The sequence below is a fragment of the Tinamus guttatus genome, unplaced genomic scaffold, assembly GCF_059628265.1.
Source record: "Tinamus guttatus ecotype Peru unplaced genomic scaffold, ASM5962826v1 Tinamus_guttatus_pri_ptg000070l, whole genome shotgun sequence".
In the NCBI taxonomy this organism is placed as follows: Eukaryota; Metazoa; Chordata; class Aves; order Tinamiformes; family Tinamidae; genus Tinamus; species Tinamus guttatus.
In genome coordinates this window covers 3,511,297-3,528,904 of record NW_028288604.1, presented here as the reverse complement: position 1 = coordinate 3,528,904, position 17,608 = coordinate 3,511,297, and the positions used below count along the sequence as shown (strand labels likewise).

At 36.1% G+C, this 17,608-nt stretch overlaps 1 protein-coding gene across 5 annotated transcripts in view; it reads left to right on the top strand.

Moving 5' to 3' along the window:
- The window catches only part of EPHA7 (EPH receptor A7), a 152,741-nt gene that overhangs the window by 93,177 nt on the left and 41,956 nt on the right, over positions 1-17,608 (top strand). The window lies entirely within an intron of this gene.

Below are 17,608 nucleotides of genomic sequence, written 5' to 3'. Positions count from 1 at the left end.
TAGGAGCGACTGGAAACAATCATTACAAATATCTATTCCATTAATATCCGTGTTACCACATACGACTGGTAATATCACTGTCTGGTTATACCACTAACATTATTGATTATTAATGGTAGAGTAAGAATTCTACTAGTCCATTATAAATATTCAGAGAAATTAAATACGGCTTCTAGTACATGGAAACCACAATGTACTTGTGGTATTTTAGGAAAGCATGCTGTTATTGCGTATCGTTGAAGTGACTTATCCTGTTTCCTGTTCCATTTACATATTCTTTATAGATATTTTCATGATTTTTCTGTATGTAATCCATCCATTCCTGGTTTATTGTGCAAGGAATATTTAATCCACAATTTTTGATAAGACCTGTTACATCAAAAAATATTCATGAGGTCACAAATCAACTTTATGACTTTCCTGCAGGTTTGAGTCCTGCTAACTGAGATGGAAATAGAGGTAGCTGGTCCTGTTTCACACAGCTATTTCTGATAAAGCAAGAGAATAGCAATAAGTGATGTATAAAGCAAGAAAAAGTAGATACGATTCTATTATTTTTCTGCTGTCAATGTGTCTTATTAAATCCATGAAATCATGTTATGTAAAGGGCTTTTTTCACCCTATCATAGGATGTGTACTTCATCTGCAGGATCAGATGAGACTTTGCCATGAAACTAGCTGAAAGACAATATCATTATTACTATTTTTTAATCCATATTTTTTTTCTTTTTTAGAATATCATTAAAAAGCTTCCAGCAGGCTTCAGCCATTGGATAGACTTATAAAACAAAAGCTTTTAGTCTAAGTAGCAATGGAGTGCCTTGCCAAAGACAAGGTGAAATGCTAATGCCCTGTTTACTGCTCCTTCCGAAGTATTGCATGGTGAAGTAGATGAATGTGTGTTGTCTGAAGGACAGCTTTATGGTTATAATTTCTGGAGCTTCCTGAGTAATTAGAACATGTTCATTTATTACAGCTATTTTCAGTAGTTTTTTCTGGGGAACAATACAAATTTTTCAGATTTCACCATTTTATAAGAAAATCTCAATCTGCGGGTGTGACAAAGAAGGCATTACACAGCTCTTGAACTTTATGTTAGGAAAGGGAATCAAAAGCTGTTTTGATAACAGAATCACAGAATGATTGAGGTTGGAAGGGACCTCTAGAGATCATCTAGTCCAACCCCCCTGCATACGCAGGGTCACCTAAAGCACGTGGCACAGGGTGGCATTCAGGCGGGTTTGGAAGATCTCCAGAGAAGGAGACCCCACAACCTCTCTGGGCAGCCTGTTCCAGTGCTCTGTCACCCTCACATATACTAATGTTTCAAAGTATGCATATGTACTAGATATGTATGGTAAGTAAAGACTAAAGCACATTTACTTCTAAAGAGGTCAAAATTATATCAGTCTATCTGCTTTTTTTTTCAATTCATTCATATTAACTCCAACATCAGAGCAGCATGAACCAAAATTCTGGTCTTAATTAGTCAGTCAGAGGAGCTGTACTTGTATAACTGTGGGCTTAATTTGGCTCACTGTACAGAAAAGTGAAACAATTTGCGTTATGCACATATAGAAATTAAATTACAGTTTTACCTCACCCTCTGCTGATTTGTACCATCTCACACACTGATCTGAAGTCCCCATTGCAAAGGTATATATTGAGAAAATAGATAGTAGAAAAAGTTCCCCTTAAAATAAAATGAGGGTAAACCCCTTTCTTCTACATTGCAAAGCCCTTCCATGTAAAAAAGGGGGTCAAGATCTTGAGAAAAAGGTTCTTTCTCGATGAAGAGAGAGGATTGCAATGATTGCCCTTAACAGAAGGTGTTTGATTGATACACAGCTGCGATACGGAGGTATCGGAGCATCTCCCTGGCATGCTTACTGATCACTCAAGACACTCAGCATGCCACATCCGCTCATCCTTCCCGTTGCAGGGTCATCCTCACAGACTGTACCGGTAATTGCTAAAACATGTCGTAAGTTTTCTCCGTGACGACAGAAATTGTAGTGATTTTGCTAGAAATTGGCTTTAACCTTTAACAGGAAATACCAAGGAAAAAAACATGCACAATTAATAAGTGAAAAATAAACGTTTTGTATTCAGCTTTTAAAAGCTAAAAGCATATAAGCATAATAGTTAGAATCACAATTTCCTTTGAATGGCAGGATCGTTTTCTCCTTGAGGTATAGCTCAAGGAGAAATTTCAGCTGGGCAGCAGAGAAAACTGTTTGGAAGAAATGGGCTTCAAGCTCACAGTTATGTTTTCTCTGCATTTCTTCAGTATATATTGCTAGACTCAAGTTTCTACTCAGCCAGACTCAGTTTTTAGCAGGAACAGAATTATGAGTTGAATGCCCTGAATTCTTCTCCTTATTTTAAAAAGGAGCTTCCACCATTTTCAGAAAAAGCTGTGAAGGAGAAAGGAAATCAAAAATTGAACAGTAAATATTTTTATTTCCAATCTGAAAAATATTTTCTGTTGGGTTGTTGCTCAGGATTTTTTTTGTTTCATTTGCTGACTTTTGTGATAAAGTTTGGCCCGCTTCCTTAGAACTGAGTTCAGAATTCCATAGCCGATAGTATTTTGATCATATTTTGTATTTTTCTGAACTCCCCTTGGACAAAAGATCTGTGCAAGCTCAGTCACGCACATTTTCTAGCTAAAGATGCAGGCCTATTTTTAATGCCTCTCAACGTGTGTTTTGCTTAGTGTCTCGTTGTGACTGAATGGTAATGAACACAGGGCTTTTGATCTGGAATCAGCTTTGGAGAATGAGACACTTCCTGGTTGCTAGTACAGATGCTGTTACACAAAAATGCATATTTCTTTTGTTTGTTTTGAGCTTTTTATTTTGTTGGTGGTTTGGGGTATTATAGTTATTCCAGGAGTTTGAGTTCAATATTTTTTTTCACAAATAATAATACATTGAAATTAAAAATTACAGTGTTTTCCGCAAGTCATCTATACTATCAAAGATCTTCCCAGTTCAGGGAAGAGTCTTTTCTCGGAATACAAGTATCTGTTAATTGCAAAATATCAATGTCCTGACAATAAAAATGTCCAACAGCATTTATAAATACGCTGCCATTGCCTCAATAGAAAGGACATAGTTAGAGGGTGATCAGCTTAAAACTTTTTTTTGTTTTTTTAGCAACATTAATGCATGAACTATGGATTATTTGTACTTGTGAGCAGTTTAAAACAAAACAGATATATTAGCTTCTGTTCAAGACTGATATTCCAGTACATCGGAACAGAAAATTAATAAGCCAACCAAACAAAAAAGTGTCAGGCCAAACATCTTGAATGAAAATCTGTCCGCAATGTCTTCAGTGTGCGGAGGGTTTGAGTTAGAAAGACATATCCTGATACATAGGTGAAGTTGCTGATTACATTGGGGCTATAAAAGAACACAAATAGTAAAATAAACTTAGAAAATAAAAAAACTAAATTACTAACATATAAAAAGTATATACCTAAAAAAGAAATAATTTTGCAGAGTGCACTAAATAAACCGTTGTTAAGGCTAGCAATTTCAAAAGACCTAACTTGAAAAATGACTTTTGAGACATAAAAAAGCTAAGACATGGATATTATTTAAAACAAAACTTATTTGAATACTGTGACAAAAGAGGAGAAAAGAAGGAGGACAAAAATGCATTTCATTAAGATCACTCTTCTATTCTTGTAATTTTGTCTTTTTGATCTGTAATTTAGTGCAAGGCTGGGTGATTCCAATGATTAAAACATGTTTTATTTTTTTAGCCATTGGCAGACAACCCGCTCCAACAGCCAAACCATTCTCTCTGTAGCAGTACATACCACATCCCTTCGCTATCTCTTCTTAGGTATATCCCTTGTGGGACACCAGTAACTACTTCAGATTCTTTCTCCTGCCTAGGTTTAGGTCATTGGGTAGAGACTGAGAGGGTCTATGAGTGGTACAGTATTTTACTTATTATTTTAAAACAAAAAAAAACACTTCAAAATTAAAAAGGGTGAAAAATAATGATATCATGTCAACAAGGGTCAAACATGGACTATCCTCCCTTTAATGAATCACTCAACACCAATACATCTGTTTTACTTGCGTTGCTTTACATACTCCACTCCAGCTTCTAAAGGTATATATCATACAGATATTTTTTTTCTCTGTAGTAAGATTAGAAGAAACTTAGAAGAAGAATTTCTTGAGGTTGCTCTAAACTATAAGTAACTTGCAGGCACCTTTTGTTCCATCCTCCAGAGACTGTGATATAAGAAAAATGCCTATAACCTCTAGTTTTGCATTATTTAAGAGGTTTCTCTTTTCCCTTCTCTTTAGTTCTGTGGAATTTGGGATTCATTGAGTCCTACTTCTTTCTAGATTCCATAACTTTATTTTAACTCTCAGTGTGCATTATATGTTTAGATACATGAAATGTAACATAAATGGTAGTTGAGTCAATGCAATATTTTACTTGTAATTCAAGACAAAATAACTGTAAGTGGAATGAAGACAAGAGGTCAGCAGAGAAAAAAATAAGTCAGGTCATTTTTTTCAGGTATTCATAGGAAAGGAGATAACAGGATAATAGATATATAAGGGGAAGGCAGACTTTCTTCTTGTTTTGTCTGATTTGTTTTGGAGAGAAAAAGCAAGAACTGTACATGTCCAAATTCCTTTCAGAAAAGGCTGTGACTATCCGGGAAAATCTAGTGCAAGCCTGCAAACATTTCTGAGCCTGCAGCTCAATAATTTTATTCTCATGGGAAGTGATTCTCTTCCAAAGTCATGATTTCTGGCAAAGGCACTTTGCTGTGGAGGAAAAAAAAAAAAAAAAAAGGAAAAAGGCAGACTGTCTGTGCTAGATTGAACAGACCAGTGGGTGCTGATTAAGCAAAAAACAGCATTCCTGCAGATCTGCCATTATCTGGCTAACCAGTGACAATTTGACAATCTGTATTTGGAGAAAATGGTAGCACTGTTGATCCACCTTTCACTCTGATGAATAGTGTAATTAAGAGGGTAGGGCATTCCATTTGTTATAACCTGAGCGTTGCAGTGCCGTGTTGTAAGGTGTCATTGATTAGATTGTTCTTCATTTTGGCTTAAAAATAATATTTTTTTGGTTTAAAGAAAAAATAAGTTCCTCTATAGCCAGTTTATGTTTATATTGTGCCTCTTTGGGCTTTATTCTCTTAGGGCTTACCATTAAAGCTTAGTTACCTGTTAATATGTTAAATGTGTTAGGTACGTATTTTATTTATTTATTTATTTATTTTGAAAAGAACTGAAGAACACCTGCAGTAACTTAAGGTAATAACCATCGAACTGTCATAGGCAAAAGTAGCAAGTGAAATATTTGCAGCCGAAGAAAGGAGAAGACAGTCATTGGAAAGAGAAACAAAATATACTTATAAAGCAGGTTGTAAAAGTGGTTAATGCTAAACATGTGATGTTTATGCCAGCAGAATGAGTCAGATATGCTCCAAGTGAAATGCTGTATTTTTAAGCTGCCTAATGTCATCAGCGCCTGCAGGGACAGTTTGCTAACTCTCTGTGAGCACATACAACCAACACTTCAAAGTAGTTTCCATTATGCAGCCGCAGAGCTTTAAAGACATCCTCCTTTATTGATTGTGTTTGTGCCTGATTCAGCTTGCTAAAAACAAGATAAAGTTCCTCTGATAAACATTGATATTCTATAGGTAAGAAGAATTTCTGTAGTCTAGCTTATTTTTATTGTCATTGGTTGTAGCTCTGCAGACAGCTTAACTTGCTCAGAGACTGTGGTAAGTCATTAAAATGGCTTGTTTCCACCGGTTAAGCTCCCTAGCTGCCTTTAAACTCCAGCCAGCTGCTCGAATTCCCGACCTGCTGGAAGTATGGAGCCCATATGCAAGGGCAGTTGTAGCACTTGACGTGCTGTTATACAGTCAGGACTGAGCAGCGGTTTTCTAAATTATGTTAAAGGGAACGAGGTCGATGCAGATATCTGATTTCTCAGGAGCACTGTTTTGGAAAAGAAAAAAAAAATGCCTCCCTACTCATTTCTCCTACCCTCTTATGCCGTATTCCCTGAGTGTGGACCACTATGAAAAGGAGCAAATAGGATGATTTAAAATTAATTGAATCCATATTCTGTAAAAATGTTGCAGATGTGCTTTCTTTTTCTTTTTTCTTTTTTTTTTTTGGAAAATAAGCTATTTGAACAAAACCAAACAAAAAACTTGCATGTATTCTAATTACTTTAAAATAGTATACTGATGAGCTCTTTTACTTCTCAAAACTCTTTAGGATAATTTGTCAGCAGCTTACATCAGAGTTAAGAAGGAGAGGATAAGTACATACTTAGCTTTAGAATATTGTATGTTGGCTGGATAGGCTGGCTGTACGATACGATGTAATGTCTAAGAACAATTTGGGGTGATCCTCTATCTTCAGTCCAAAGCCAGTAAAAACCTCAAGCACAGATCCACGGTTATTTTGCTGTAAGAGGAACTTTGCTGCTTGCCTATTACAGCTCACAAACCTCCATTAGTCACAGTTATGATCCATTGGGTATACGCATGGATCGTAAGTGGATACAGCATGTTTCATAGAATGCCGTCTTGATGCGAAGAAAAACAAAAAGTTTGCTTGTTCCTAGAGAATGATCATGCTTTCCAGGGGTCCTGGAGAAAAGTTTATGTTCATTGCAGAAAAGTAGGTAGGAAGTAGAGTCCCTCTGATTAATTCCCTGGCTGTCCCTGCTTGTACAGGTGGGTTAGACTGGGTGATCTCTAGAGGTCCTTTTCGAACTCAACCATTCTGTGATTCTGTGATCACGTAGGATCACAAGTTTTCAATGTGTTTAAGCCAGTGCTCTTAAAGGACATGGCTCATTTGCCTCTTGAAGAGTGGCAGATGCTTTTGAAGTCCTTCCAAGGCAGTGCTGTCTCCCCAGTTAGGTGCTAGAGCTGTACCATGCAGGATGTCTCTCTGGAGACGGTAAAGGCAGTGCCGTTGGCTGACAAGATGTGCAGCTTAGGAGGCTTTTTCGCTAGATACCTACTGTGTAGGCACAATGGTTTAGGTCAGGGAGGTTAGTTTCTAGCTTTGGCACATTGACACAAGTGCCAGAAGTGAAAATTGAGTACAATAAACACCTAGAAATGAATTAAAAAACAAACAGGCAAACAAAACCCTAGAAGATCTAACTTGCCCAAAAGATCTCTTTTTCTCCCAATTGACTAAAGAAAATTTAAGGAATCTCAACTTCTAATGTAAGTATCTCAACTGTGAAATTCAGATGAGATCAATCCAGATATATATTGCACACTCGGACAAGGGTTTTTTTTTTTTTTAATTTTTTATTATGCCTAAGTTTCTGTGCAGTACAGCTTGGAATAGTTAAATAAAATCCATTATTCTACCCCATTCAATGGGGGTCTTGTTAGAGAACCATGTGTGATGGAGTAATGAGTGGAGTGAGCATTTTTACCAAGAGAGGAGTTTTTAAGTGTAAAATCATGTGAAATCCAAGTACCTATATATATGTATATTTCATTTCATACTGTAAGAAGTACTTTGACCATTTACATTAAGGAAACAAGCTATAGATGTCCGTGATCCTGTATTTTATTCATTTTAATGCATGCATTATAATACACTCATGAGTATTAATAATTGCACTGGAGCATGCCCATATGAATAAAGCAATGGATTAATATAGAGGCGATATAGGTCTATTTCTGATTCTGTCTACATACTGTGTAACCTTGAGATACTCTCTTACACATTCTCTTATTTCATACTGTCTTGTTCTAAATGGTTGCATGTTATTTGACGAGTCTAAATGTGAACCATATTGTAAATTATGCTCACTGATGCAAAATATGTTGTTCTGTTAGTGATGTGCCTTAGAATCACTAAATTTTATTTGTTTGATGTCAGTGGTGAATACAACTTTTGTGCTGTAGTTACACATGTAACAACAATTTCTACTGTAGACACGAAGCCTAGAAAAATAGTAGAAAAATAGTAAGTGAAAAATGGTCTACGGAGTCTATGTAGGAAAATTATAATTTTCTGTAAAACACAGTATAGTGTTGTGGTTATGACTTACTCTCTAGTGACATTCCAGTTTTACTTTCTTTTTGGTTATATCTTTTACAGCCTGCAAAGACTCATAAGATGCATAAACACCATTTTTCCATATTTTAGTTGACAGGACAAACCATGATGAGTGCAGTCTGAACAAGAGACCAGACCCACAGTCTCCCAGTGTATTCTGAAAGGTCAATGTGAGTGATGGAATGAAGAATTGGATCTAGATCTTATTAGTGGAGATAAATAGATCCATAATAAGCTATTAAATGATGTTTATGCTTATTTTACCAATATACTGAGTATCACAGAATCACAGAATCCAGAATGGTTGAGGTTGGAAGGGACCTCTGGAGATCATCTAGTTCAACCCCACTCCTCAAGCAGGGACACAGGTACTTATACATATTGATCAGGTCTCCTCTCCGTCTTCTCTTCTCAAGGCTAAACAGGGCCAGCTCACTTAGTCTTTCCTCATACGATAGATGCTCCAGCCCCTTAATCATCTTGCTTGCTCTACACTGGACCTTTTCTAGAGGTTCCACATCCCCCTTTTACTGGGGAGCAATTCTGGGGGAGTAATTCTGCAAGAGTAATTCTGCAATTACTGGAGAGTAATTCTGCAATAAAACAGAACAGACTTTTTCTCTTTTTTTTAAGTTTAACCTTTCTGTTTGAAAGGAGGTGTGGATTTCTCTCACTGCTAAGAACCACATTTTCATCTCCTTTATCATGGATTTGTTAGTGATTAAGTTCCAGAGGCTGTTTATTTACACCATTGAAAATTAAGAGAATCAGAATCAGAATTTTTATTGTTGTTATTTTTTTTTTCCTCCCTTCTCTTCTAAATATGTTGTTTCATGGTTTAAATCTACTTAGGAATATTTTCATGATTAAACTGATTCTCTACAATTGGGAAATTGTGGTCATGTAAGTGGTTACACATTTAGCTTTTTTTTCCTAGAAACCTGGTTGCAACTAGAATTGCATTAGAGGTAAGTTAGAGCAAAATTGGGACTAATTGCCTTAAGATGCTTAAAAGATCACCTATTTAAATACACAAGGAAACTTCAGGGAGAGCAGAAAATTCTGGATAATCTATGAGGAAGAAGGGTCCACTACTCCTAAAAATATGTAAATGTTAAGTGCCAAGTTTATTTGATCTTCCAGGTAATTTAGTTCTCCTGAAATCAGCGCATAAATTCATTATGTAGCTGATGGAGAAAGTCTTTCAGTAGCTGTAAAGTGAAGAGGGTCTCGATTTAAATAGGCATCTGGATCCCTTGAATGCAGTTACCACTCTTTTACAGGGAACAAAGCTATTCAGGGAACTTAAACACTTAATTTAGGAAAGCTGTCATTATTTAAAGGATAGGTGCACCAAGGTGCCTAAGTTAGATTGCCTGGATCTCATCCAGAATTATTTATGAAATAAAAAAGTATAAATCTTTCTTGGATAACTGGAAAAGAAATTTTAATCTTTTTGTTAAAAACAAAATGTAATCAATTAATGATGTAGCTATGTGGCATGATCAGTTGTGGTAATTACATTTTTAATTACCCTTAGGACCTGATTCTGAACTTATTTCCACTGGTATAAAGCAAGGATACCTTAGCTAAAATCAATGTAGCTAAACTAAAATATAATTGGTGAGAGGTCATAGTCAAACCCTAAATGCTAGGCTAAAACTGGAACTAATCACAAAGCTAAATGGATTTATAATTTGTACAATTGACATTTTCATAATCTAACTCACTACGAAGTTAACCTTCAGATATAGAACTTGAGTTCCCCATAGAGCCTCATAGCATTGAGGGAAGTTAAGCCATTAGAAAGTCCATAAAAAGATGATGATTTTGTACAGTTTTTAAAACCAGATAGATAGTACTTTTTTTTTTTTTTTTTTCATTAAATGACTGACGTCTTTCCAGTCTGGTAAGTGTTTTGCATTAAGACAAAACTCTGTGCAAGCTGTCCTGTGAGGAGAGGCTGGAGAAGCAGTGGATGAAAGTATGTGCCTAAATAACAATAACAACGACAACAACAAACTTTTATAAAGAAATAAGGAGATTTAGAAATGAATGTCTATTCAAAGTCAAGAATATTTAAGAACTTTTGGAAATTAAATTTAATCTATATTTTTATTTCTGAAATGGGTGATAGAAATTCATGTTGTTTAAAAGCATACTAAATTTTCATACTATTTTATTATTTGCTACAAATAGAAATTTATAGTAGGCCTTTTTTAATACAAATCTGTAAAAATACATTTTTTTATTATTTGCTGAAAAAATGTATATTTTAAAATCTTAAAATATTTTCATACAAGTTTTTTATATGTTTTTATTAAGTACATCTGTATATTTTCTCTAAATTAATACTGTTGTTGTGTTGTTCATTTGTGCTGTATGTTTAAACCAATCAACCACCTTCACTGTAGAAAACGGCTTTCTCTAAAGTAAGGTCTTTTCCTTCTGCATTTGCATGATGCCAGTTTTGGAACAGCTCATGTACACTCCCCAAATGATGTGTTTTGTTATTAGTGGTATTTCAGATCAAGATTGTATCCAATAGATCTTCTCTCATTTGTCAGAATTTACGTGATTTTTATTTTTTTTAAATACTATGAGGGTAATTTTGAATATACTATTTATATTAGTGGCAATTATCCACAGGAGTGACCTCGCTGTGGTGAGTGAAACTGCTTCTTCGGTAAGCTCATATCGAGAGAGTCTTAAGCTGGCTGTTGTGCCTAGCTCCTCTTGTAGACATGAGTTTCATTCCTGCATATATAAATATTCACTGATTTCAGGCTAGTTACTCCTGATATTTATCACCGTAACGGAGGTTCTGTGACAGATATTTATCCGTCGCCTTAAATAAAGGAGATTTATCGTTCTTTGGGAAAAGCAGTACAGGCTCATAGCAGGAATAGCTGCAAGGCCGTTTTGCTGCGTTCCCTGGGAATACCACCCAGGCTGCTCTCAGAACTCTGCGAGGCTGTAGCAGTGCCGTTGTAATGTGTTTCGCATGAATTTGGAAGGCTGAAACAGAAGTTGTACACGTTTTAGGAATGTTACCAGAGCAATATATTTCCCCTAGTGAACAACTCTGTATTTGAAAGTGTCCTTTTGATCAAACCTCTGGCATAGTGATAATTATTGTTTTGCTGCTGACATCTTTATAGAATATTTATGTGTTGTTCTGTTAATATTTGATTAAGTGTTTTTAGTTTTTGGCATGACACTTTCTTTCCAGATTTTTGTTGGCTGTGTCTGAAACAAAACACTTTGTTGTTATGAGGCTGGAATTTGTTCAACTGTCTCTTGGACATCCTAGACTAATAAACATAACCCTGGCAGACTGCAGGCCTCCGAAGCCACAGCCCTAATCACCTGGTATCATGTTTTATTGCAGCAAGTTTAGCTTTAACTTTTACACAAATTAACTGGGGATAGCAGTATTAGCTAGACAGTTTCAGTGAGGGGGTGCAAAGGGTTTTTTTCCATGAGTAACATCCTTGAAGTTGACATTTTTTTTGTGTGTGTGTGACTGAGTAGATGACAGCATGAAATTCAATTACAGCAAACAGTCTCAGTCATTACACCTGTCCGCTTCCCTGGGAAAGTGTTTGTAAATTGTGCTTTATCCTTCGATTCCCCAAAACTTCGGTCTGTAATTGACAGTTGTCAGTAGAGACGAATAGAGGCAGAAGGAGAACATAAAGTATCCGAGTGGCTCTCCAGAGGGAAGAGCACCTTTGGGAATTTGGCAGGATTTGTTTTTTCTTAATGAAGAGTAATAGCTGTGTGCCAAGGATTTAGTGAAAGGCTGGTGGCAGATGTTTCGGTTAAAAAACATCCTTAAATGTTATGAAAGATGAATCACAAAAAAGGGCAGGACAAAGGAAAAAAGCTAATTAACACAGAAATATTTCTTCTCTGAGAGAAAGGAAATGCTACATGAGAACAAAAGCCCCTCTCTGTTATTTGTAAGGCTGGTTTGTTGCTCTAACACATTTGTAAGAATCAGGTTTGTGCCTGACATGTCAAAACTTATTCACAAAGCAAGAGCTGTGGCTACCTTGGGAGTTGATGTTGTCACTTGTTACGCAACTCAGCATCCATTCAGCACTGATTGATGCCCAAGTTGCCAGTTTGGGAAGAAATGGGATACAGACATGACAATAATATTCGTACCAAATGTCAGACAAGAGAAACGGGGGAGCTCGTAGGACAGGTCTAGACATAGACTTTTGATCAGAAAAAGAGACATGATGGACAAACTGTCAGCCCTGATATTTCTAAACTGTTTTGTTTGTTTCTGGTAGGTTCTTTTTCTTCCTTTTTATTGGTTTCCATTTCCACAACTTTGCCATAGTAGGTAGCATAGAAAGATGACACACCAAGTACAGGCTTGATAAAAGAATTATCAAACCATTAACTGTTTGAAATGCATCAAAATAGAAAAGATACATAAAATTAGTAAATCACTACAAAGTTGATAAGAATGCTATTGAAGTGTACACTTCCTTAGAACTTCATAATAATATTAGGAGAGAGCAAAATATATTGATTCCTTTTCCTCATTTTTGATGTCTTGCATTTCTTAATTGCTTCGCAGTTGTATTCAGATAACTCCTGTTTCTGTTACTCTCCACAGATCAGCAGGTAATTTAGGAGTTTGTCAACCACAAAAGCAAGGGCAAAAAGGTGAAATGGAGTAATGCAGTCAAGTATTACTTGACGACATTGCTCGTTACCCTCCATTCCTCCCATCCCCAAGTGGCCCGAGAGCTGCATGTGCCTCTGCTCACGGCTTGCAGAGCATTGCAAGCCCACTGTGTTATATTTATGAGCTGGAAAGTAAAGTGTGTCAGAGAGGAAGTTAAAATCGCTTCTCAGTAGGATATTGTTAGTGTAAAATATCTGATTTATTTGGGTCACTTTTTGAATACTGCAGCTTGTAAACACAGTGGGGAATCTGTCTGTCATTGATCCAAAGCAATGGGTACTAATGGCATAATACAGTGGTACTCAATAACCTTTTATCATGGGCTGCTTTGTCATGTGGAGACCTAACTGAGGGCAGAGAAATACATTTCAAGCAAAAAGGAAGTGCTAAAAATTTCCATCTGTCCAACATAAAAACTTCCATTTAAGAACTGTCATGTTCTTTCTTGATATTTTCTTGCATGGATATGTACAGTTTGTACTGTACAAAACTGTATGGAAGTTATCTTGATCACAGTGCAAACATCAAGATAAATGCAGGGAATTTTTCCCAAGGATTGTAAGGACAAGCTAAAGCAGATCTTTGTCATGGCTTGAGCAGCAATATCATATCATGGTACTCTGAAATGTATTTTTTCTCTTTCACACAAATGTACTGTATAATTTTGGATAACCCAGTTAAAAAAAAAAAGGCAAACTTCTACACTGTATAGTATTAAAATTTGTGTAGTGCCTGCAAACCCTTGTCAAAGTTTTGTTTCGAATAACATCTGTGTACATCAGATAGCTGCTTATAAGTCAGTGTGGGCAGATGCCCTGAGGCATATTGTTTCAGACCAGGCAAAAAAAAAAAAAAAGTGTGGTGCCATATCCTGACCCCAGGCTCCTCATTGCTGTGGCTGCAGTTCTTCAAGAGGTGTAATCTTTTTGCCTGCAGCTCTGATCTAGCAAAGCAATGCTGGTGCCTAAGTTTCTCTTACAAACTAACCAATGTGATGGAAAAACAGGTTATGACTTCATTTACACTTTTTCTCTTGGGAGCAAATTAGTAAGAAAACGAGTGCCGAAGGGTGCCGTGTGGGTAATCTCGATGCAGGATTGATAACAGAGGATAGGGAATTTTGTATTCTCTTCCTGAACAACCACTTAGGAGCTATCAACAGCATAATTCTGTGCTACTCTTTTTGTATACGCATGGGTCCAATTTATGTTCATCATATGTAAGAAACCACATTCCAGTCTCAGTTAAAATAGATGTCCAGTCAAAGAAACCCCATTGTCTAAAAAAATCCTGCCCAGTAAGGAGACAGCTATGACATTTTAAATGGAAATAATACTGTATGTTCAAACTGTTGGGACTCTGTTTTCTCTGTTTTTCCATTATTTGCATTTGTTAGCAGTGTTTCCTTTAGCCATGGAATACTGACAGCACCTCTTTACTGCTAGAGAGGGCTGTTGTAGAAAAAATTTTGCTAATACTTCATGTAATTTAAAACTTACACTGGGCCCTGAGATACAGTCTTACAGGAGTATAAAAATTGATTTCTCCCTGCTTTATGAAGAAATAATGGTTTTAAGTAATTGCTGCATATCCTCATGATGTGAAAAGAAAAGAGGCAAAAAGCCAGGAGATTTTGTCCTTTGGTAAGTGCTGTAGGGTCGTGTGTACGTGAGAGCATTACTGTGGATTTCAGCAAGGCAAAGCTCAAACCACCCTAAGAACATAATTGCTGTTATAAAATAAAACAATATAAAAAATAGTTAAGAAAGGCTGTCAGTCCATGCATTCATTAGTCTTTCCATAACAAATCATGAAACCAGAGATCCAAACAGACTTGGTAACATTTATTAACATGGATTTTAGCCCTGTGCTGGGAGAATTTATTCACATTAGTTTGGGAAATGTTTTTGTGGAAACTGGGACAGCAGGAATGAATCCCTTATACTTCGAAATTTTAACAGTTTCATACACATGAATGATTTAGTGCCTGAAAATACTATTTCTAAAGGGAGTTTTAAAAAAATGTATCAGATGAGAGGTCTCCATGACTGATGTTGCTAGATGGAATTGAGGCACTTTCATGATAAAGGACTTCAGGAAATCTCAGAGAAATGGCTGAGTAGGTTTCTTTTGCTATGTTTGCTGTGCACATTTTTTTTTTAATGAAAACAGTGTTAGAGTTGTTTTGTGCTAGAAAGTGGTGCGTAATGTTTATTCCTTACACATGTGAGTGTCTGTCTTTCCATGTTTTCATTTTTTAGTTTACATTTTTTTACATTTTTTTTTGAGAGTAATACAAATTGGAAAAGATTTCATTTTGTGTGTCATTGTATTTTGGAAAATAAAGTTTGAATCAAGGGAAATGCCAGGCATGAGAACCATGGCATAGCAAAGGACAGAGATAAAAGGCATGAACAATATTGTATAATAACATTTTTGCAGAACTTTGGAGTAAAAGCAATGCCTTCCAGAACAACCACTGCAGTTTTCTATATATAAATATTTGCACATATTGATAATGTACCATATGGTAGGCTTAACATTATGAATGTAACACATCAGCCCACCAGATGCAATATTCTCTCTGGAGCAGAATATTTCCTTGGAATATCCTGCTCTTTTTGACACTTCAGTTTTAACTTTTTCTATAACTTGATCTGAAAATGATGACCAGCTTGAAATCTATATAACTTGAAGGCTTTATCAGTAAAGCCCAGCAGAGTTATATTTCTCTGTGGCTATGATGTTGAAACCTAGTGAAAAATCAATTTTTCCTTTTGCTGAATGGTATATTTGAAGCATTTAAAAAAGGTGAATGAGTGTGCTGAGGGCCTGTCATTCCCGAAGTACTTTCTTATGCAGCATGTGTAGGTACATCTGCCAGTTAGCCCTGAGAGGCTGCTTGTGTTTGATGCATTGGATGTTGTGTCAGCAGGAAGGAGAAAAAGAAGAGATGAGATATATCAGAAAGAAAGTTGATAGCGAGTGGTGGTTTGAACAGCCCATATCCCCCAGTGTAATATATTATGGAAATAATGATTCTGACAAGCGATGCTTCTTTGTAACCCAGAGTGATGCAGCAGGGATTATACATGCTCGAATCATCCAGGACAGGGTACTTAGTTGTCTAGAAATGTTTGAGAAGTGTCTTCACTGCAAACATCTTTGTTATGGAATTTGTCGTAAGAACCAGATTATTGAAGAAGAAAAAAAAATATAGGTATTATTCTTATTGTTTCAACTAGCAATGGCACAAAAAGTGGTATATTTTGTTTGGATCTATTTTTACCTGTGTATCATTTATTCTGTTTTAGTACCATATTTTAGCTTGTATTTATGGATGGTTTGTACGGTTTAATTCTCATTTTCCAGCTCACTCATAGACATTACAAAATCATAAATTGGTTGTTAATTAATTAACATGGGAAGGCAATGGCAAGCGGCCTATAGTTTTAAGAAGAGTCAGAAAGCCAAAGCAAATAAACACATCAATAAAAACAGGCTGTAGGAAAAAAAAAAAAAAAACTGCAGTGAGAAGATGATTATACTAGAATAAAGAACAAAATGTTCCAGAGATGTGCACTCTCTCTAAGCATAGATCAAGAAATACACCCGAAAAGGCCGGATACCAATAGTTTTTGTACTTAGCCTCTAACATCAATATGATTGCTCTCATTTACGGTGATTTCTTTGCAGTGACAATAGGCTGATGTACCTTGCCAAGGGAGGACACTGGCCTCGGTCCATTTGATGATTCTCTTTTTCCCCTGATGTATGTCAGGGCTCAAAGTGTGAGACAAAATAAGGCTAGGAAACTTACAGCATTTGAGGAATATTGTCCAGTGTGGGGCTTATATGTAGCACCATTCTCTTCAGAGCGCTAAAGGCAGATCCAGCCTCAAGGTCGGAATTATCAGCACATACGGTCTGCATGGTTGGGCTCTCTTCTGCCTCTATGGGTTATTCTACCTCTGAAATACAGCACAGCCTTTCTAACTAAGGGAAAAAAAAATCCGATCATTCTTGAAAGAAAGCAAGAATGTTAACTAACAAGAAATACAATTCATTTACTCAAGACAGCTGTGCACACTACCTTGCAGTGCTGAAAAATCACTGAGGTTTTCTTTGAATTTGCTGAAGAAAGGAATTTGCCTTTTTGTGGTATACTTAGTGCAGATGTTCAATGGGAATGGTATGGAAAATGTCACTTCCCCTGCTAACATCTTCCCCCCTCTCTGTTCCTCTTTCTCTGCATTCTCTTTCCTTCCCCACATAAGCAAAGCTAACTATTTCCAAAGCAAGTTCATTTTGCCTCACTGCTTAAAAGACAAATAAATGTTAAAACCAACAGAATGAAAAAAAAATTGATATGCTCAAACAAAATGCAGCGAATATTGAGAACAATTTCCAGTGACCTAAGTAATATATATACATATACATATATATACATATATATAAACATCAACAAATTTGAACATATAAAAATTTAAAATTAACAGTTAGAAAATGTTTATCTGGATTATATAGAACATGATGCATGAAACATAATGACCTCTCTGAAATTCAGCCAGGATGCTGGGCTACACATTTAGACCAAGACAACTAGTTAATCATAGCTAAGAATGTTAACATTAGGCAGAGTAAATTGTTTTGCTGCATTCCAGACTCTTAGCTACAAAAAAGAACATATTCCACTAATTAAAGAATACAAATACTCTTTATTCTCTCTGCATGAGAATGCAAGAAACAGAGAGATCCTGATTTAAACTGCTTTATCTACTCATGATGTTTG